General features: G+C 44.8%; 1 protein-coding gene across 4 annotated transcripts in view; it reads right to left on the reverse strand.

The window, feature by feature from the left end:
* SGCG (sarcoglycan gamma) overlaps nucleotides 1-24,074 on the reverse strand; it is a 390,616-nt gene that overhangs the window by 40,494 nt on the left and 326,048 nt on the right. The gene's annotated exons all lie outside the window — the stretch shown is intronic.

The following is a 24,074-nucleotide window of genomic DNA, read 5'->3' on the forward strand; positions in this document are numbered from 1 at the left end:
CCGCAGATTTTGATGGACTGTTCTGTGGGTGTCATGTCACGTTTGGAGAGCTCCTGGTGTGCCTAAACAGTGGAAACCCCATACAAGTGACCCAATTTTGGAAACAGACCCCTCAAGGAATTTATCTAGATGTGTGGTGAGCACCTTGAACCCACAGGTACTTCACCGAATTTTATAACATTGGTTTGTGAAAATGAAACAAAAAAAAATTCTCATAAAAATGTTTTAGTCCCAATTTTTTTTCATTTTCACAAGGGTAGCAGGAGAAAATGAACCCCAAAATTTGTTGTGCTGTTTCTCCTCAGTACATCAAAAACTACTGTTAAGGTACAGTGCAAAGCTCCGAATTAAAGAAACACCACATTGGAGTTCAGATTTTGCTAGAGTGGTTTGAGGGTGCCATGTCACATTGGTAGAGCCCCTGAGATGCCAGAACAGCGGAACCCCCATAAGTGACTCTATTTTACAAACTACACCTCTCAATAAATGTATCTAAGAGTGCAGTAATAACAATTACACCACAGGTGTGTCACAGAATTGTATACCATTGGACAGTGAAGAAAAAATAATTACACGTTTGACACTTTTGTCACCAAAATTTTGTGTTAGCAACGGATTTTACATTTTCACACTGGGAAATGGATAAAAATGGCACTGAAATTTGTAACATAATTTTTGCTATACAGTGCTGCTAAACCACATAGTGAGACTCTAGAGGGATAGAACGCTATTTGCCTCCAGGAGTGCAGATTTTTCTAGAATAATTTGCAGACGCCATATATTCCATATACAAAGCCCCTAAATGCTAGATGAGCAGAATCCCCCCAAGTGACCCCATTTTGGAAGTTATACCACTTCGGGAATTTATTTACAGATGTAGTGACGATTTTGACACCATGGCCATTTTCCAGAAACAAGCAGCAGTGGATGGTGCTGAGCGAAAATTGCAAACTGCCATTCTAGTGCCCAGTACATTGCAGTCAATTAGGCAGCTTCTCATGGTTACAGAAATATCAAACATGTAGACACTAAATATGGTATAGGCACACTGTGGGGCTCAAAAAAGAGGGGTCATTTGGTTTTGGGAGCACATAATTTGCTAAATTTCTTTTGGGTGACAAGGAGCCATATCGCTTTTCCAGAGCCTTTGTTCTACCAGTCTCCTTTATTTCTGTTAACAGATGACGGACCTGAGTGGGGACTTTCTTTTTTTGTAGACTAAATTGAATCTTTTGTTGGGAACATTTGTCATTCATAACATTTGGGATCACATTTATCCTATGCTCTACGTTGAGCACTTAGATTGGGGTTTCCATCTAAATCTCCGAGTGAAGTGATTCAGATTAAACACACGAGGGAGCCACCCACTATAATTAGGAAGCAGAGTTACTCTGGACTCTGTCTGGCCTCTGTTCAGTGGTAAACTTATTTTTAGAGGTGCACAATACTTTCCACAGGAAGATGCATCAGCAAAACGCGCGTCGGGGTAAGTGGAGGCAACGTGCAGCCATTATCAACATGTCAGCTTTGATTCCCACAGATAATATGTACACTTTCAAGTTTATCAAGCACTGTTAATCTTTGCAGATTTATTTGTTGCATTGAATACGTATCTCTACAGTCTATGCCACTCTGTGATACTACTTCAATGGCTAACAACATATAGGGGGAATTGTTTCGCAGTAGCACTTATTTATAGAGTTGCATACTATATGTACCTTATGTTTTGTCAGCAGCCACTGTGCATTGACAGCTCACCATCTCCAAGCGCCAAGGATCTCAGTGGTGGTTGATGACATAATGATATCTAGGCATTAAATCCAATTCTCTTACCTGAACCTTTGAGGGCTGTAATACACTGCCCTCACCCAGCCCCACTGACGCTTGGAAATGATTGTATTTTAATGCCAAGGTTAGGACACTGGATTGTAATTTAGCCATCTAGCTATATGCATTTCAGATTTAAGACTTATCGTATCTTTATACTTGTTTAACGATGACTCAGGAGCTGTCATATCTATGACAACTAAGTATTCACTGCAGCTGCCTCCCCTGTGTCCTGGCTTGAGGCACCTTTTCATCTCCTTTATGTTGTATTCGTTATATATGATTTTAAACTGGTATAAATAAAGAGTTGAATTTTATATTCCTTTTGCACAAACACTTTTTGATGCCGTTTGATCAGTATGGTTTTTTATGATATGGAGTGTTAACCCTTCCCTTAATTGAGGTAATTGGCTTGGGTAGTTTGCTTACCCTTTGTATTTTGCTGTAGGCACCACTTCTACTTGTGTTAATCAAATAAATAGTTGTTGATTAAGTGTTACCACTGTGTCCTCTTCTTCTGCGCCGTTGCATCCGCGTACCTGTTTACACTAAGATCTGCCAACATTTTGGTCTTGTTGGGTTAAGCTTTTGGGGAAGCTATGGGGTATTATGCCACGCTAGTCGAAGCGTGTATTATTTTTCCAAATTTACTATCCTACAGGCCCGGCCATATGATTTTTTTCAGGCTATCAAGGCGGTGGAGTCTATATATGACTATATGAGTGAGGATGGTAGGATGATAGCCAAAATCTAGAACAAGAAAGAGCCTTTTCTAAAACATTTTCAAGAATTTAAAGTTTCACTAACTGCTTAACTCACCTGAACACCCAGAGGTTTTTCTTCCGCTCTCAGGTCTCCCTAGCATCAATCACAGAGATTTCTATCCCTCTCACTGAGCAAGTCATATGATTTATGTACCAAATGTTAATCTGATCATAAAAGAGACCTGAGCCATCCCTTTGCTTAGCCTGTACTGAAATATACATATTACTGTTATTTTTTTATATTAGATACTGTATATATAGAAGAAAAGAAAAGTAAATGGCAATGGTGGGAGTGAGGGAGGAACTAGCTAGCTTCTCCTCTTACTTTGGTTTCAATGAAAATCTCACTGTATATACTATATATGGTACATTTAGACTTAGAGAACAGAAAGATCATTTTAATAAGACAGAATCTCTATTGAGCTACACACATACACTTGCTGACCTAATATTATATTACAAACTAGAAGACTCTTTGTAGGAAGCAATAATTGTAATTTCTACTGTAACTATCAACAGGGTAATTACATTTTTCTTTAATCAATCTGTGATCAGCAGAAATCCTGATTGGGCTTTATTAAAAATGAGGTAAATAAATCTCATTTGTAATCTAATATCCCAGTAAATACTTGGAGAAATTATTGTTGCTGTAATGACAGGTTTTACATACTAGATATTTCATTTCTTTGTGAAGTATGTATTGGTATAATTTGTTTTAAACCAGTATTCTCATTAAATCTCTGTTTCATTAAGAACTGAAGAAAACTGGAATTGCAGTTATCCGAAAACTTCTATGTAATATATATGTAAGTGCAATGTGACGCTAGTCACTACTTCACGGACAAGCCGTGAGGCTGAGTAGTAGTCAAGAGGTCAGACTCGGAAGTCAAACGCTAGGAGGATATGTCTTAGGCTGTTTTCACATTAGCGTATCTGTGCACAGCGTATGATCGGCATAGATCCGCATGCGTCAAGCATACATATATTTAACATTGTGTACCCAGGGACATAATAAGGAAGATGCATGCGTCGTTTCACGGTGTGCGGCGGTGTCCAGCGAACACAACATGTTGCATTTTTGAGGCTTCAAATATGTGCAGTCATGCGCATGCGGATGAGTGCATCAAAACAACGCATTACTGTCTATGGGAACTCATTGGTACGAGAGGACATGCGTACGCATGTGTTCGATACGCATACGTACTTCAGAATGAGCAGGTCCAGGAAGTGTTAAATTAAACATTGTTTTTATTTTTGTTACTAAAAATTCTTTTTTTTCACAATCCCTGTCTCCCTCTGTTTTCTTTATCTCTTTAACCCCTTAGCGACAGAGCCAGTTTGCAGCTTAATGACCAGGCCAATTTTTACAATTCTGACACTGTCCCTTTATGAGGTTATAACTCTGGAACGCTTTAATGGATCCCACTGATTCTAAGACTGTTTTTTCGTGACATATTGTACTTCATATTAGTGGTAAAATTTCTTCGATAAGTCTTGTGTTTATTTATGAAAAAAACGGAAATATGGCGAAAATTTTGAAAATTTTGCAATTTTAAAACTTAAAATTTTTATGCCCTCAAATCAGAGAGATGTGTCACACAAATCTATAATAATAAATGCCCTAACCAGCTTCCGGTTGTAACGACTTCCGTCCAGTTGTAACCGGTGACGTCACCACACACACACGCACGTTAACCCTCAACACACCACACCGCCTCAACACACACTCCTCTCACCTTTCACCTCCACTCATGTCCACTCACTCTTTCACTCCACATACGTTCCTTTCTCTCACTCCGTTTCTCATACTCACACCGTCATCGTCGCTGCCCCGACATCTTCCTCCGCCGCCGCGATCCAGGATCCAGACGTTCTCCAGGCCGCCGACATCGGGATCCAAAAAGATGGCGTCGGCGAAATCTCGCGAGATTACGCCGACGCCATTTTGGATCCCGATGTCGCCCATGCCAGCGACATGTTGTTGCGGCGACGCCATCTTGAATATCGCGGGACTCCACGAAATCCAAGATGGCGTCCCGCAAGAACATGTCGGCGGCCTGGAGAACGTCTGGATCCTGGATCGCGGCGGCGGAGGAAGATGTCGGGGCAGCGACGATGACGGTGTGAGTATGAGAAACGGAGTGAGAGAAAGGAACGTATGTGGAGTGAAAGAGTGAGTGGACATGAGTGGAGGTGAAAGGTGAGAGGAGTGTGTGTTGAGGCGGTGTGGTGTGTTGAGGGTTAACATGGCAAGAGGTGTGAGGCTGTGTGCACACGCTGCGGATTTTGCTGCGGTTCCACAGCGGTTTTGGCCGCTGCGGACCCGCAGCAGTTTTTGCTGCGGTGTACAGTACCATGATTCCCTATGGGAATCAAAAACCGCAGTGCAGACGGTGCGGAATTTTCCGCGCGGATTATCTGCGGTTTTCAATCCGCAGAAAGAATTGACATGTCAATTCTTTCTGCGGATTCTCCTGCGGTTTGCCATCTCCTCTATTGAGGAGATGAAAAACCGCAGGGCAAAACCGCAGAGCAATCCGCAGGTAAAACCGCAGGTCTTTTGACCTGTGGTTTCACCTGCGGATTTTACAAAATCCGCGCGGATGAATCCGCACCTAATCCGCAGCGTGTGCACACAGCCTTAACGACGTCGGCGAAATCTCACGAGATTTTGCCGACGCCATCTTGCATTCGTGAAATTGCGTCATTTACCTCACGCCGACTTGCTGTGCGGACGCTTGGCATTGCCTGTACCACCATAACTACTGCTGCCTTGGTCCTATGCCTGTTTACTGCCGGTGTCTAATTACAGGGCCAATTTGCCTATACTGCCATAACTATTGCTACCTTGCTACTATGCCGGTGTCTAATTACAGGGCTAATTTGCCTCTACCGCCATAACTACTGCTGCCTTGCTCCTCTGCCGGTGTCTAATTACAGGGCTAATTTGCCTCTACCGCCATAACTACTGCTGCCTTGCTCCTCTGCCGGTGTCTAATTACAGGGCTAATTTGCCTCTACCGCCATAACTACTGCTGCCTTGCTCCTCTGCCGGTGTCTAATTACAGGGCTAATTTGCCTATACCGCCATAACTACTGCTGCCTTGCTCCTCTGCCGGTGTCTAATTACAGGGCTAATTTGCCTATACCGCCATAACTACTGCTGCCTTGCTCCTCTGCCGGTGTCTAATTACAGGGCCAATTTGCCTATACCGCCATAACTACTGCTGCATTGCTCCTCTGCCGGTGTCTAATTACAGGGCTAATTTGCCTATACCGCCATAACTACTGCTGCCTTGCTCCTCTGCCGGTGTCTAATTACAGGGCTAATTTGCCTCTACCGCCATAACTACTGCTGCCTTGCTCCTCTGCCGGTGTCTAATTACAGGGCTAATTTAACTCTACCGCCATAACTACTGCTGCATTGCTCCTCTGCCGGTGTCTAATTACAGGATCAATTTGCCTCTACCGCCATAACTACTGCTGCCTTGCTCCTCTGCCGGTGTCTAATTACAGGGCCAATTTGCCTCTACCGCCATAACTACTGCTGCCTTGCTCCTCTGCCAGTGTCTAATTACAGGATCAATTTGCCTCTACTGCCATAACTACTGCTGCATTGCTCCTCTGCTGGTGTCTAATTACAGGGCCAATTTGCCAATACCGCCATAACTACTGCTGCCTTGCTCCTCTGCCGGTGTCTAATTACAGGGCTAATTTGCCTCTACCGCCATAACTACTGCTGCCTTGCTCCTCTGCCGGTGTCTAATTACAGGGCTAATTTGCCTCTACCGCCACAACTACTGCTGCCTTGCTCCTCTGCCGGTGTCTAATTACAGGATCAATTTGCCTCTACTGCCATAACTACTGCTGCATTGCTCCTCTGCTGGTGTCTAATTACAGGGCCAATTTGCCAATACCGCTATAACTACTGCTGCCTTGCTCCTCTGCTGGTGTCTAATTACAGGATCAATTTGCCTCTACTGCCATAACTACTGCTGCCTTGCTCCTCTGCCGGTGTCTAATTACAGGATCAATTTGCCTCTACCGCCATAACTACTGCTGCATTGCTCCTCTGCTGGTGTCTAATTACAGGGCCAATTTGCCTCTACCGCCATAACTACTGCTGCCTTGCTCCTCTGCCGGTGTCTAATTACAGGGCCAATTTGCCTCTACCGCCATAAGTACTGCTGCCTTGCTCCTCTGACTGTTCACTGCCTGTGTCTAATTACAGGGCCAATTTGCCTCTACCGCCATAACTACTGCTGCCTTGCTCCTCTGCCGGTGTCTAATTACAGGGCCAATTTGCCTATACCGCCATAACTACTGCTGCCTTGCTCCTCTGCCGGTGTCTAATTACAGGGCCAATTTGCCTATACCGCCATAACTACTGCTGCATTGCTCCTCTGCCGGTGTCTAATTACAGGGCTAATTTGCCTATACCGCCATAACTACTGCTGCCTTGCTCCTCTGCCGGTGTCTAATTACAGGGCTAATTTGCCTCTACCGCCATAACTACTGCTGCCTTGCTCCTCTGCCGGTGTCTAATTACAGGGCTAATTTAACTCTACAGCCATAACTACTGCTGCATTGCTCCTCTGCCGGTGTCTAATTACAGGATCAATTTGCCTCTACCGCCATAACTACTGCTGCCTTGCTCCTCTGCCGGTGTCTAATTACAGGGCCAATTTGCCTCTACCGCCATAACTACTGCTGCCTTGCTCCTCTGCCAGTGTCTAATTACAGGATCAATTTGCCTCTACTGCCATAACTACTGCTGCATTGCTCCTCTGCTGGTGTCTAATTACAGGGCCAATTTGCCAATACCGCCATAACTACTGCTGCCTTGCTCCTCTGCCGGTGTCTAATTACAGGGCTAATTTGCCTCTACCGCCATAACTACTGCTGCCTTGCTCCTCTGCCGGTGTCTAATTACAGGGCTAATTTGCCTCTACCGCCACAACTACTGCTGCCTTGCTCCTCTGCCGGTGTCTAATTACAGGATCAATTTGCCTCTACTGCCATAACTACTGCTGCATTGCTCCTCTGCTGGTGTCTAATTACAGGGCCAATTTGCCAATACCGCTATAACTACTGCTGCCTTGCTCCTCTGCTGGTGTCTAATTACAGGATCAATTTGCCTCTACTGCCATAACTACTGCTGCCTTGCTCCTCTGCCGGTGTCTAATTACAGGATCAATTTGCCTCTACCGCCATAACTACTGCTGCATTGCTCCTCTGCTGGTGTCTAATTACAGGGCCAATTTGCCTCTACCGCCATAACTACTGCTGCCTTGCTCCTCTGCCGGTGTCTAATTACAGGGCCAATTTGCCTCTACCGCCATAAGTACTGCTGCCTTGCTCCTCTGACTGTTCACTGCCTGTGTCTAATTACAGGGCCAATTTGCCTCTACCGCCATAACTACTGCTGCCTTGCTCCTCTGCCGGTGTCTAATTACAGGGCCAATTTGCCTCTACCGCCATAACTACTGCTGCCTTGCTCCTCTGCCGGTGTCTAATTACAGGGCCAATTTGCCTCTACCGCCATAACTACTGCTGCCTTGCTCCTCTGCCGGTGTCTAACTACAGGGCCAATTTGCCACTATCACTTCATAACTACTGCTGGGCAATTACAGGGTCAATTAGTATCTGTTTACTCTACAATACTCCAGGACGCCTTCTTCACTGCCAGATAACTGCCAAATAGACTCCTTTACCTGTGCCAACATGAGTCATAACAAAAAGTATGCCAATGCCAGTGAAAGGAAAGCAGCTTTAGCACTATGACAAAAACAACGCCGTGCTAATGAGACTCCTGAGGAAAAACACCATCGCCTTGAGAAGATTAAGGCTTATAAACGCCGTCGCCTCACACACGAATCCCCTAACTCTAGATCCATAAGATTGGCTGAAGAAGCCTCTGCACGCTGTCACCGCCGACAACAGATGGCCTCTTCCTCATCATTATTATTAGACTCACAACAGGATGCTTCCACATCAGCATGTGGAACAATTTACTGCTACACTTCATCCCATATGCCGTTCACTGACATAACTAATCAGCAATCTGTTTCTGCCCTATCAATACCACCATTCAATACCGATGCACAGTATGCCAATGCCAGTGAAAGGAAAGCAGCTTTAGCACTACGACAAAAACAACGCCGTGCTAATGAGACTCCTGAGGAAAAACAGCATCGACTTGACAAGATTAAGGCTTATAAACGCCATCGTCTCACACACGAATCCCCTAACTCTAAATCTATTACATTGGCTGAAGAAGCCTCTACACGCCATCACCGCCAACAACAGACGGCTTCTTCCTCATCATCTATAATAAATGCCCTAAGCAGCTTCCGGTTGTAACAACTTCCGTCCAGTTGTAACCGGTGACGTCACCACACACACGCACATGTTAACCCTCAACACACCACACCGCCTCAACACACTCCTCTCACCTTTCACCTCCACTCACGTCCACTCACTCTTTCACTCCACATACGTTCCTTTCTCTCACTCCGTTTCTCATACTCACACCGTCATCGTCGCTGCCCCGACATCTTCCTCCGCCACCGCGATCCTGGATCCAGACGTTCTCCAGGCCGCCGACATGTTCTTGCGGCGACGCCATCTTGGATTTCGTGAAATCCCGCGAGATTCAAGATGGCGTCGCCGCAAGAACATGTCGCTGGCGTGGATGACTCGGGATCCAAAAAGATGGCGTCGGCGAAATCTCGCGAGATTACGCCGACGCCATTTTGGATCCCGATGTTCTTGCGGCGACGCCATTTTGGATCGGCGAAATCCCGCGATAGTCAAGATGGCGTCGCCGCAAGAACATGTCGCCGGCAAGGACGACGTCGGGATCCAAAATGGCGTCGGCGAAAACTCGCGAGATTTCGCCGACGCCATTTTGGATCCCGACATCGTCCACGCCGGCGACATGTTCTTCCGGCGACGCTATCTTGACTATCGCGGGATTTCACGATACTCAAGATGGCGTCGCCGCAAGAACATGTCGCCGGCGTGGACAACGTCTGGATCCAGGATGGCGCCGGCGGAAGAAGATGTCGGGGATCGTGGAGCAGCGGTGATGACGGCGTGAGTATGAGAGACGGAGTGAGAGAAGGGGTCGTATGTGGAGTGAAAGAGTGAGTGGAGATGGTGAAAGGTGAGAGGAGTGTGTGTTGAGGAGTGTGTGTGTTGAGGGTTAACATGGCAAGAGGTGTGATGCTATCGCATCCTCCCGATGCGATAGCATCGGGCCATAACACACGAGAAGTGGGCAGCAACTAACAGAATGGTTTTTAACAGGGAGAAATGCAAAGTACTACATCTGGGCAATAAAAATGAAAAAAGCATATATAGAATGGGAGGAATAGGGCTAAGTGACAGCACATGTGAAAAAGACTTGGGTATACTAATAGATCACAGACTGAATATGAGTCAACAGTGTGATGCAGCAGCAAAAAAGGCAAATGCAATTCTAGGATGTATTAACAGAAGCATACAGTCTAGATCACGTGAAGTCATTATTTCCCTCTACTCCTCTTTGGTCAGACCTCATCTGGAATATTGTGTCCAGTTTTGGGCACCACATTTTAAAAAAGTCATCAACAAACTGGAGCAAGTTCAGAAAAGAGCGACCAGAATGGTGACCGGTCTGCAAACCCTGTCTTATGAGGAAAGGTTGCAGGATTTGAGAATGTTTAGTTTGCAAAAGAGAAGACTGAGAGGAGACTTAATAGCTGTCTACAAATATCTAAAGGGCTGTCACATTGTAGAAGGATCAACTTTATTCTCATTTGCACAAGGAAAGACTAGAAGCAATGGGATGAAACTGAATGGGAAGAGACACAGATTAGATATTAGAAAAAACTTTTTGACAGTTAGAGTGATCAATGAGTGGAACAGGCTGCCACGAGAAGTGGTGAGTTCTCCTTCAATGGAAGTCTTCAAACAGAGGCTGGACAGACATCTGACTGGGATGATTTAGCGAATCCTGCTTTGAGCAGGGGGTTGGACCAGATGGCCCAGGAGGTCCCTTCCAACTCTACGATTCTATGATTCTATGATTCTATAATCTAGTTTCTTAATAAATAACATTTCCCACATGTCTACTTTACATCAGCACAATTTTGGAAGCAAAATTTTTTTTTGTTAGGAAGTTATAAGGGTTAAAAGTTGACCAGTGATTTCTCATTTTTACAACAAAATTTACAAAACCATTTTTTTTAGGGACCACATCATATTTAAAGTCATTTTGAGGGGTGTACATGACAGAAAATACCCAAAAGTGGCACCATTCTAAACACTAGACCCCTCAAGGTGCTCAAAACCACATTCAAGAAGTTTATTAACCCTTTAAGTGCTTCACAGAAACTAAAGCAATGTGGAAGGAAAAAATTAATATTTAACTTTTTTTTTGCAAAAAATTTACTTCAGAACCAATTTTTGTTATTTTCACAAGTGTTAAAAGAGAAAATCAACCACAAAATTTGTTGTACAATTTCTCCTGAATACGCCGATACCCTATATGTGGGGGTAAACCACTATTTCAGCACACGGCAGAGCTCGCAAGGGATGGAGCACCGTTTGACTTTTTCAACGCAGAATTGGCTGGAATTGAGATCGGATGCCATGTTGCGTTCGGAGAGCCCTTAATGTGCCTAAACAGTGGAAACCTCCAACAAGTGACCCCATTTTGGAAACTAGACCCATTAAGGAACTTATCTAGATGTGTGGTGAGCACTTTGAACCCCCAAGGGCTTCACAGAAGTTTATAACATAGAGCCGTGAAAATAAGAAATCTATTTTTTTCCACAAAGATGATCTTTTCGCCCCCAAATTTTTATTTTTTACAAGGGTAACAGGAGAAATCATACCCGCACAGTTGTTATGCGATTTGTCCTGAGTACGCCGATACCCCATATGTGAGGGGGAACCACTGTTTGGGCGCATGGGAGAGCTCGGAAGGGAAGGAGTGCCATTTTGGAATGCAGACTTTGATGGAATGGTCTGCGGACATCATGTTGCGCTTGCAGAGCCCCTGATGGGCCTAAACAGTGGAAACCCCCCACAAGTGACCCCATTTTGGAAACTAGACCCATTAAGGAACTTATCTAGATGTGTGGTGAGCACTTTGAACCTTCAAGTGCTTCACAGAAGTTTATAACGTAGAGCCGTGAAAATAAAAAATCCATTTTTTTTCCACAAAAATGATCTTTTCGCCCCCAAATTTTTATTTTTACAAGGGTAACAGGAGAAATCATACCCGCACAGTTGTTATGCGATTTGTCCTGAGTACGCCGATACCCCATATGTGGGGGGGAACCACTGTTTGGGCACATGGGAGAGCTCGGAAGGGAAGGAGTGCCATTTTGGAATGCAGACTTTGATGGAATGGTCTGCGGGCATCATGTTGCGCTTGCAGAGCCCCTGATGGGCCTAAACAGTGGAAACCCCCCACAAGTGACCCCATTTTGGAAATTAGACCCCCTAATGAACTTATCTAGATGTGTGGTGAGCACTTTGAACCCCCAAGCGCTTCACAAAAGTTTATAAACGCAGAGCCGTGAAAATAAAAAGTCTTTTTTTATTTCCACAAAAGTGATTTTTTCGACCCCAATTTTTAGACCCCCAAAGTTGGCAAATAGTGGAAACCCCTCAATTCTTGCTCCAACCCTAACCCCAACACACCCCTAACCCTAATCCCAACCCTAATCCCTAATCCTAATTCTAACCCTAATTCTAGTTCGCCCTAACCCTAATTCTAACCCTAGTCGTGACCCGAGCCCTAACCCTAGCCCTAGCACAACCCTAACCCTAACCCTAGCCTAACCCTAACCCTAGCCCAACCCTAACCCTAGCCCATCCCTAACCCTAGCCCAACCCTAACCCTAACCCTAACCCTACCCTAACCCTAACCCTAACCCAACCCTACCCTAACCCTAGCCCTAACCCTAATGGAAAACTGAAAAAAAAAATATTTTCTTTATTTCATTATATTGGCCTATATAAGGGAGTGATAAACGGGGGGGTTATGTACTATTTTTTTTATTTTGATCACTATGATCGTTTATCATAGTGATCAAAATAATGAATGGAATCTGCCAGCTGGAGCCGGCAGATTCCCGGCGGGCGCACTGCGCATGCGCCCGCCATTTTCAAGATGGCGGCGCCCATCGGAGGATGCCGGCGGGACGTGGGACCACCGGGAGGGGACGGAGGGCCATGGAGAGGTACCGGGGGGGATCGGGGACCCTATTTCTCTCTCCTCTGATGTGCGATCACATCAGAGGAGAGAGAAATCAAATGTAAAATCGCGGCTTTTTTTTTTTTTTGCGGTCGCCGTTATAGGGTTAATAACGGCGATCGCAAAAGCGGGGGTCAGTAAAAACTGACCGATTCATGTTCTCTGGGGTCTCGGCTACCCCTGGCAGCCGAGACCCCGGAGAAAATCCGACACTGGGGGGCGCTATTCACTTAAATCACAGCGCCGTGAATTAACGGCGCTGTGGTTTTAGTACCCTTAATTACCGCCGTTAAAAGGCGTATCGGCGGTTGTTAAGGGGTTAAACATGTGTATTGTTGCATGAAGTATTAATGGATGTTACAGTCAAGGTGTTTAGTATTAAAGTTACAGTGAAGGTGTAAGTATTAAAGTCAGCAAACATTACGGGTACATTACTTATAAGCAGCTGAAACCATTTTGTCTTGCCATACCACATGTCCAATATCCGAAACAAAGTTGGCAGCACATTTATCCCTCATTTGGGCAACTTCTTCTGTAGTCCTCAGAGGGTGATCTTGGTAATCCTGCAATGTGGTATTAACAGGTTCCTCAAGTTCTAAGTGTTGCCGCTCTTTCACCAGGATGTAATTGTGCAGAACAACACACACTTTCACAACCTCATCAATTGTCTCAATTTTTAGATTGATGGCTGCTCCCAAAATGCGCCATTTAGACACCAGCAATCCAAAGGCACACTCCACAGTTCTTCGTGCCCTTGTCAGTCGGTAGTTCTAAATCCTTTTGATGTGATTCAAGTCCCGACTTGAGTACGGTCTTATGAGGTTGGAACTCATTTGAAACGCCTCAACCCTAACCACAATACATGGCATTGGCAGGTATTCAGTGTTCAGAAGAGGTCTTGGCTGTGGAAAATTGAAATTATTCCCATACAAACGTTGGCCCATGTCAGAGTTTTTAAAAGTCTGTGAGTCATTTCCTCATCCAAATGAGCCAACGTGCACAGCGACAAATCGACAGTCAGCATCTGCAATCGCCATGAGAACAATTGAAAAGTATTTTTTGTAATTGAAATACTCAGATCCACTTCCAGCAGGTTTCATAATCCGAATGTGATTGTCGTCCACAACCCCCTAACAGTTTGGAAAATGACAAATGTCCTGGAATTTTGCAGCATTTTCCAGCCAGAGTCCAGTTGTGGGTTGGGGGAGGAATTCTTCATGCAGAACGCCGCAAAAAACATGGCAGGTGTCTCCAACAATCCCATAAAGCGTGGACACTCCAATCCAGAACTGAAAATGTAGAGATGATAAGGTCTCTCTGGTAGCCAGCAGTCTGCCGAAGAGAAAATGGGAAAAAAATCAGTACATGGCTTTTAGAACAATCATATTAATGACAGGTGTTTCTTTTTCAAAATTACATACCTCAGGGTCACCAACCATCAGGGTTCCTCAGCAGGAATTGCTCGACGTAGCTGTGTGTCCTGCCTTTTGATGGAAAATCGGACACGTAGCAGCAAGTCATTCTCGTGTACTCGAAAAACTTCTCAGGGTTTTCACGCAGATCTGTGTACAACGAGTGGTAGGCTCCACGGCTCTCTCGAACTTCAACAATGGGGTGTTGCCAATAGCGACAATGATGTCTTTTCCGTCTTTCTCTTCTTCTTTCTCCTTCACAAGCCACAGCAAAGGCAAAAGCCAATTTCAATGACAAATCAAGATTAATAATGAAGCTCTCCACGTTAAGATCCATCTTGCAGCTTGATACAGCAGCAAAAGATGAGGATTTCATCAGTACAGTGTGTCTATATATAGAAATCCCAAGAGACACGCCCATTGGATGTCTGGTGTCAAGGAAATTCTACTGGAAAGGCATTGGAAATATTGAACGCATGCGCATAAACACAATTGGCAGGATTTTGAGGCATAAAGCTGGCTAATTAGCCAGGTAATTACGCTGAACAGGTGACCCATGGATGAAGCCCGGCATATCCTGGTCCTGATTGGACAGCTAAGCTGTCACTCAAGACACTGACATCTCAACTTGCCCCAGCATCCAATTGACGGCTAAGCTGTCAATCACCATACGGACAGTTCAGCATGCCCCTGTCCTAGATTGGACGTTAGAACTGTCATTCACTGTGTCCTAAACACACTTGTAGGAGGAATCGTGACATGCACAGTATACAACGTCCTATAACATACACATAGATGAAACTGTAACATCCAGCATTCATCCACCTCAATAATACAATGTGAGATCCTTGGTCAGGATGACATGGGGAAGAGATATGAGTTGGACAGTCAGAGTAAGTGCAATGTTTTCCCTGTGAGTGCATGTGTGTGTGCAGCGTTTGTGTGCGCAGAGGTTTTACATGCAGAAATTGCATACGCAGAGATCGTGTGTGCAAAGACTATGTGCGCAGAGATCATCAGTGCAGATATTATGTATGCACAGATTGTATGTGCAGAGCCTGTGTGTACTGAGATCGTATATGCAGATATTATGGGTACAAAAATTGTGAGTGCAGAGATTGTATGTGCAGATATAGTGTGGGCAGAGATCATCTATGTATACACAGCAATAGGTGGAATTAAAACGTAACTTTTAATCTGTTGAATAAAAGACCTAATAATTATGTGTCACCCAAAGTGAAAAAAATATTAAAAATGCCAATTCAATAAAGGGTCCCTATAAAAAAAGGGAAACCACCTAAAAGCATTACAAAGGATGTAAATTGTTGCCCAAGATAGTCTGTAATATAGGCAACAACACATCTCCAGGATACAGCAATTAATAAATCACAGTTTAATGTCTGAATGCCATAGCCTAGTTGCACACATATGCTGACAAAAAAGTGCCAGGAAATGGCTACATGTATAAGCCAAAAGGTGAAACATAAATAAGGAACAGTCTCAACACAGAAATGTAGAGCCGGGAGTCATCAGAGTCCTGAATCCAACAGCGGTCCCTGGTAGATAACGGTGGGAAGACAATACCCTGTCAAATCCCTATGGGGCTAGCAGTAATCTATTCCCCAAAACACCCGCCCTTAAAAGGGCACTCCACAGCTCACCCTATAATACACGTGCCCTGCACTTTCCCTAAAAAAAAGGGGGGGTCCCAACGCATTTCATCCAAGTAAACTCTTCAGGGGACTAACTTGTTATAAAGTGCCATAGTGGCATAACTAGAGAGACATAGGTCCTTCTACTCTAGATGCTGTCTGCAAGAAAATGAAGTGAAGGGGGCATATTTGTAAAGTTCGTCACTTATGTGTAATCACATATAACCACTAATACCTGTCACCGCATCTGTCAAATGTAGCAGGCATTATAAACATACTCACTCCCGATATCTTAATGACATACTGATGATGTACGGAGCGTCTACCATTGCTCACATTGATTTCCGGTCTGTGAGACGCACGCTAGCAAGCGCTGAGCCGCTCATTGAAACGCTAGCGTCACTTCCGGTTTCGTCAAGCTGTGAGACACTGTCGTCACTTCCGGTAACGTCAGTCCATGGGGCGCAACCATAAACTGTGTCCGATTGTCGGACTACACACTGGCGGGTGCAACCCACTTACCGGGCGTGCGCTCCGGCCTCACAGGCCAACAGAGTGCAACCAAGTGCCCGGTATATACACTGGCGAGTACAACCCACTCAACAGGCGTGACCTCCGGCCACACAGGCCAACAAAGGGTCCAGTCTCAAACCAGTGAAACACAGGCTGCCAACAATGGTCTGCTCAGTAAGCTTCACTAACAGACAAAACTCCCTGCTTGCCACTGGGTCCAGGAGCGCACAGATCATGTCAAACAAATATGTGCAGCTTCCAGTGTGAACACAAGCAAATAAGTGGAGGAAAAATAAAAATATAACATCAAAGACAGTCACAGTGGTGATATAGTATATTGTGGTGCTAATAAAAATATGGATATCTTATAGCCTACATATTGTAATATATTGTTTATATGCTTTGATATAGTGTGGTCATTAGACCAAGGGTGGAAAGTATTGCAAATATGAAATATGGTTGTTTGAATCCAAACACTATATTGCAATATACTATGGTGTAATATCATTAATGCTGAACTTTGATACTGAGATACAAAGCGTTTGCTCTGTGTCAATACCGTAAGACAAGGAATTGTTCTGTGGTCTTTGAAGCTCTGTGTTTCAAAGATTCATTATCCTGATTTGCACGCAAGTGACCCCTGTTGACAAACAGTGATAGATACTGAATACTTTCACTTGGGGGGTGGTTGATGGGAAGGAGCTTTCCAACTAATTCTGTGTGGTGTATTCTTACATATGTGCTAGGACAATAGGAATAACAACTGTACAGATAATGAATATTTATGCTGCTTGAACAAGGAAGTCTTGTGCTTAATAATAGTATGATTCTCGATTGACAAGAGAGACCAAAATGTTATGGTCTCATGTAGCAATGGTTATGCATGACATCAATAATCGAGGACCGATTGTGATACACATCTGACATGTATGTGTGTGTGCCTGGGTTATGATAGGTATCCAGTTTTCAGAATAGGTGATTATGGAAGTCATGCTGTCCATATGCTACCATCAGCATGAAGAGTTAACTTTGTAGCAAGCAACATATGTTGAACTTTGAACAGTGATAGACAACTTTGACAAGTTGACCAGAGGCAAACAGAGCCTGGGTTATAATCAGTAGCAAAACAACCCTGATGCATTGTGCTATTGTTAAGAGACATACTAATGGCAAACAAATCTCTGGTTGGTGCAAACACACTAAGAGGCTATAACAAACAGACCTTGAAGTCTTGTTCAGATTCAAGATTCTGATGCAGACTAAACATACTGCATAGTTGTAATGTGGGAGTGTTGTATATAAAAAGGTTCAGCGAGGTAGGGACATTTCCAGAAGGTATCGTGGGTGCACGGTTTCTGTGATGAAAAGACCAGAGTTTTTCCTTCTCGTTGACACTGTGGTCCCTCCAGTGGAGAAGTGATGTTGCAATACTACTTGGTAATGTATGAATGCATATTTCTCTATGTACTATAATTCAAAATAATTGTATGAACAAGACAGGATAATATTATATCTGCCATTCCATTAATTTGGTGTTTTATCATTTAAATTAATCATTGTATAATAAAATTGTGTTATATCCAAGTAGTAGCCTTCTTTAAAGCCATATCCGAACCTTATTGCTAAACAGTTGGCAATACATAAATATAAGAAAGAAAACATTAATGATAACTGGAGGCACCCTATACATACAAGATATACAAAAAGGGGAGGAGTTATAAAGAAAAATATATATATATATATATATGCAAATCCTAATAGAAGGTGACAAAGGGATTTAGGCATAGTAGTATTTAAGATGTTTTGTAGGTAAATCCATTAGCAATCAAATGAAACAACCATAGTTAATCTGGTCATTTAGGCCCTTTGGTGTGACCGTGTCCAAGTAAAAAATCCATTTAGCCTCCCGTTGTAGAAGCAACTGATCCCAGTTACCCCCCCTCTGGGGTTTAAATACTTTGTCAATACTAGTAAATTTAAGATGTTCAATTTGGCCATTATGTACACTGTGGATGTGTCTAAAAATTGGGGCGTCCCTCTTATGTTACATCACCAACATGCTCCCCAATCCTCTTCCTGAATTCGCGGATAGGTTTCCCCACGTATTCAAGTCCACAGGTACAAGTGGCTTTGTAAATGACACCCTTGGTACTACAATTCACAAAATGTTTAATGGAGTAATTTCTTCCCGTTACATTACTCTCAAAACTCCTACCTACACCAATGTGTTGACAAGCAACACAGTGACCACATTTTTGGCAGCCAACAACGTCCCTACTAAGCCATGTTTTAGTGACAGGTGTGGAAAAATGACTACGTAAAAGTCTGTCTGCTTTATTGCCTCAGAGATCATCTATGCAGACATTATGTGTGCAGAGATCGTATATGCAGATATTATGTGTGCAGAGATTGTAAGTGCAGAAATCGTATGTGCAGATATTGCATATCCAGAGATTGTATGTAGGGAGCGAGTGTGCAGCGATCAAGTGTACAGAGACTGTGTGTGCAGAGATTATGTGTGCAGAGATTGTATGTGATGAGGTTGTGTGTGCAGAGATCATGTGTGCAGAGATCGTGTGCGCAGAGATCGTATATGCAGACATTATGTGTGCAGAGATTGTATGTGATGAGGTTGTGTGTGCAGAGATCGTGTGTGCAGAGATCATGTGTGCAGAGATCGTGTGCGCAGAGATCGTGTGCGCAGAGATCGTATATGCAGATATTATGTGTGCAGAGATTGTATGTGCAGATATTGCATATCCAGAGATTGTATGTAGAGAGCGTGTGTGCAGAGATCAAGTGTACAGAGACTGTGTGTGCAGAGATTATGTGTACAGACTCCAGAGATCATGTGTGCATAGATTATGTGTGCAGAGTTCGCATCTACAGAGACCGTATGTGATGAGGTTGTATGTGCAGAGATGATGTGTGCAGAGATTGTGTGTGCAGAGATCATGTGTGCAGAGTTCACATCTACAGACACTGTGTGTTCAGTACACTGTCCAGTCAACAAAGCACTAGAATGGAGAACTGGCGCCCGATAAGGAAGAGTTACAGCCTGTGTTCATGTTGCTATAATCTCTGTAATTAACTGTTATGAGTGGCGGAAGGCACTAAAAAAAATAAATAAAGTGCCTTCGCCACTCGGGGTCCACCGTGCGGCAGATGGCAAAACCGCTGCTAAAGGAGGCAGTGCACTACAGCGGTAGTGTGCACAGGGTTCTAAATCACCCAAGTGCAAAAGAGGCATTCTCCGTTATGGGACACAGAGCTGCACAGAAAAATAATAAAGAAAAGGTAACACTGAGCCTGTTAAACGCACAGGGACACAGCGGCACACGTACGGTAGCCGAACAAAGGAGTAGTTAAAGTGACACTACAACCAAACGGACTTACCGTGAATGAGCGTGTGCACGGCATCGCAACGGCGAACGCCACAAAAGTCTGCAACCGCAATAATGCAAGCGCGATGCAGGACACTTTGCTGCTGAGATGGCTGAAGCTTGAGCGCGCTGGCGCTAGCGCAGCTACTGGCTGACCCAATCACCGAAGGGGTTTCATAATAAGTCATCCACCAGACCAAGCATCCATCAACAAACATACAGCAGCAAGTATCAGAAAATACAACGCATGGCATAACGGCCATGCGCACTTTTTATAGTGACCGGGACCTTCTGGAAATCTCCAGAGACCTGAGCTGAACCAATGGAATCAGGAGCAGGACCTGAGCACCTGACTCCTGAACTCCAATGGGAGCTCATTCCAGGAGCATGCTCACAAGCTGGCAGAAAGGACTTAGCCTCTGGAGATGAATGTGAGGATCTCGATCTCTGCATTAGTATGGTAGGACACAGATTCCTAACATTACCCCCCCTCCTTAGGCCCCCTCCTCCCCGAGCCCTGGTAGGAGTTACAGTAACCCGAGACACCTGGAAGGCATCAGAGGAACCGAGGTCGCCAGGTTTCAAGAGGGACACTTGGGAGATAGTAGGAGCGGGAGTGACAGAGGCACGCTGCCGCGTGTCGGCAGATGTCGCCACCCTCTGTCTAGGAGGGTTAGGCTGAGCACACAAGGTGCAAGCCTGAATAAATCTTTTTATGTCCCGAGCTCTATAGGGCCACCAATACGCACCAACCAACAGTTTTGAGACCTGCATATAGCCCCGATGGTGGTGCGTGTTAGGCGCCTGTGCCCAGGCGAGCACCTGAGCCCTAAGATGAGGAGGAACAAAGGTCTCGATAACCGGTTCAGACTCCAACCTGTGCGGGGGGCCGGCTTCCGGAGAAACCGCACAGACATGATGACAACCGCAGATGGACTCCTGGTCGGAGTCTGAATTAAGGTTGGTACGAGATATCTCCATGGGCTCAGGAGGTAGAACCTCTGGCTCTGCCAGCTCAAGGGGTTCAAAAAATTTGGGAGCTGAAACGGATTTGCGTTTGGAGTGCGCCCGCTCCATACCGCGCTCTGAAAAACGGAGGTCAATCCGTGAGGAGACGGAGATTAGCTCCTCTAAGTTGGTGGGGATCTCTCTAGTAGAGAGAGCATCCTTCACATGCTCCGCTAGACCTCGCCAAAAAACGGGGATTAGGGCATTGTCGGACCATTCCAACTCGGATGCCAGTGTCCGAAAACGGACGGCATACTGGCTAACCGAGAGTGACCCCTGAGTAAGGGCGAGTAGCTGCAGGGACGTATCATGCGTGACCCGAGGACCGAGAAAATCTTGCCTGATGGCAGTCAGCAAGTTAGCCGCGGACCGAATCTCGGGGTCACCACGCTCCCACAGAGGCGTAGCCTATTCCAGCGCCTTGCCTGACAGTAGGGAGAAAAGCCACCTTAGCCCGCTCCGTAGGGAATTGCGCAGCCAGCAGCTCTAGGTGTATCGAGCACTGACTGATAAAACCCCTACAGGAGGCGCCATCCCCAGCATATTTATCGGGCAACGGGAGGCGGGTAACTGTCGGCGCAAGGGCGGACATGGACATACGCCCTACCGCGTCCGTAAGTGCCTGGACGGCAGCATCAGTAGCCTGCGCAGCTGCGAGAGACCTCTTAAGGGTAGCAAGACGAGCCTCGAGCTGACGCACAAGCTGTAACAGCTGCTGCTGATCCGCCATCTCTAGCCAGACTCTGGCACTAGTATTATGTTATGAGTGGTGGAAGGCACTAAAAAAAATAAATAATTAAAGTGCCTTCGCCACTCGGGGTCCACCGTGCGGCAGATGGCAAAACCGCTGCTAAAGGAGGCAGTGCACTACAGCGGTAGTGTGCACAGGGTTCTAAATCACCCAAGTGCAAAAGAGGCAGTCTCTGTTATGGGACACAGAGCTGCACAGAAAAATAATAAAGAAAAGGTAACACTGAGCCTGTTAAACGCACAGGGACACAGCGGCACACGTACGGTAGCTGAACACAGGAGTAGTTAAAGTGACACTACAACCAAACGGACTTACCGTGAATGAGCGTGTGCACGGCGTCGCAACTGCGAACGCCACAGAAGTCTGCAACCGCAATAACGCAAGCGCGATGCAGGACGCTTTGCTGCTGAGATGGCTGAAGCTTGAGCGCGCTGGCACTAGCGCAGCTACTGGCTGACCCAATCACTCACACACTCGTAATAACCGAGGGAAGGGGTTTCATAATAAGTCATCCACCAGACCAAGCATCCATCAAAAAACATACAGCAGCAAGTATCAGAAAATACTAGCGCATGGCATAACGGCCATGCGCACTTTTTATAGTGACCGGGACCTTCCGGAAATCTCCAGAGACCTGAGCTGACCCAATGTAATCAGGAGCAGGACCTGAGCACCTGACTCCTGAACTCCAATGGGAGCTCATTCCAGGAGCATGCTCACAAGCTGGCAGAAAGGACTTAGCCTCTGGAGATGAATGTGAGGATCTGGATCTCTGCATTAGTATGGCAGGACACAGATTCCTAACATTAACCATCCGGTTACCTCTATCAACTCTTAACATTTTGATCACTTTCCCTCTGCACCTGACAGACTGCAGTGTCTTAGATTTCCTCTGGTAGAATAAAGACATGTTAGTCTTGTGAACATTTTTTTGACTGTTTGTCTGTAACTCTCGGCTGTAAATACACAAAATATTTATAGCGTTTTTTTACTATATTACTATAAATTTCTATTTTTAATCCCGGTTTGCAGCTGACAAATTTTGCTATAAGTATAAGATAAGGTACATCTTCATGTGCGCTCAAGTGAAACTGTTAAATGACTTTTGATGATTTCGATTGAAAGATGCGTAAATCGAACAACACAAAATCACCTCATTTATCTCAAGGGGTTCCTTCTGCTCCGGCCTTCGGAAAGGATATTTGGGAAGGATGCAGTAATCGCTACTCAAAACCTTATTGCTAGAGCCAAGTGCGTGCACCTGCGCCGCCATTGTACCCGAGGGCTGTAGGCAAATTACTCAAGTGATGCCTGTGGTCACTGGGCCGTAGACTCTCCGCTATGACACTACACACTATGTCATTGGACTAGGTGTAAAAAAAAAATCCCCATAAATCCTGAGCTACAGGACTAAACTGAACTTACTAGTTTGCCATTCATTCTTGTGTAACCATTCGCCCCATCCATCAGGGGTAACATTTATTTTGCATGTCTCTTCTTCACGGGATTTTTTTTTTTTAACCTGGTTGAAAGTCACCGGCAACTGTGACGCTGACAAAGATTCCCTACTAATGGCTGTGGCTGGTAAATGGACTTTACATAAAATGTGCACTTACCAGATTTCGCACCCCGGTGCTTTTTATACACTCTGCAGAATGTACTTTAAAATGATTGCAGAAAACGACATTATTTTATTTTCTACATTCAGTCGAAATTGGTTTCTGCAGATCAACAATACATTGCCCGAATATAAAAATTATATTTTTTTAAGTTCTATAGTGATAACGTACCATGTGGCCAATGGTCAACAATTAATTTCTTTGCATCATTGGGTACATGGAGTCCTATGCCAAGGACTTGCGTGCCATCAGTCCAGATCATTTTCCTTCTGGGATAATTAAGAGTTCTATGAAGATTTCAACCATGAGCGTCATAGATCAATGCAAAGTTTGGAACTTGAGTGGGCTGTGAAAACGTTAATATTTCTGCACCCCGATTATTATAATGCGTGAATATTTGAATTTACAGTCATTTTTTTGTTTTAAATAAGTCCTCCCTCCCGCAGAAACAGCATTTTCTGAGTTTTTTCTTCCATTGACGCCTATGAATGTTTGAGCATGCACAATTCTCGACTTACTATGCCCATGCCCACTTCACACGGAGAGTGGAATTTTCCTTAAAGACGCATGCGCCATGTGGTCCTAGCTGCAGGACTACTGCTCGGAAATCTTGTCCAATATGGTTTAATAGAGTTTTGGGTCTGTGCATTTATAATATCCTAATATTTTAAGAAATGTCTTAAAAATTTATTGAAATAGCCACACATCCCTGTAAGCGACACATCACTGAAACCAGGATCATGTTCCCGTCAGATTAAATAGCCAAAACCTGGTGACAGTTTCCCTTTAAACCCTTAAGTAAATCAACTGTGCATACAGAAAGTACGGTACTAAACAAACGGGATTTGGATGTTTCGCCCCCGGGTACATTTCGCCCCCGTACAGGGAGTGAC

Source organism: Dendrobates tinctorius, unplaced genomic scaffold (genome assembly GCF_039654945.1).
Source record: "Dendrobates tinctorius isolate UK_male_01 unplaced genomic scaffold, ASM3965494v1 ptg000075l, whole genome shotgun sequence".
NCBI classification, from domain to species: Eukaryota; Metazoa; Chordata; class Amphibia; order Anura; family Dendrobatidae; genus Dendrobates; species Dendrobates tinctorius.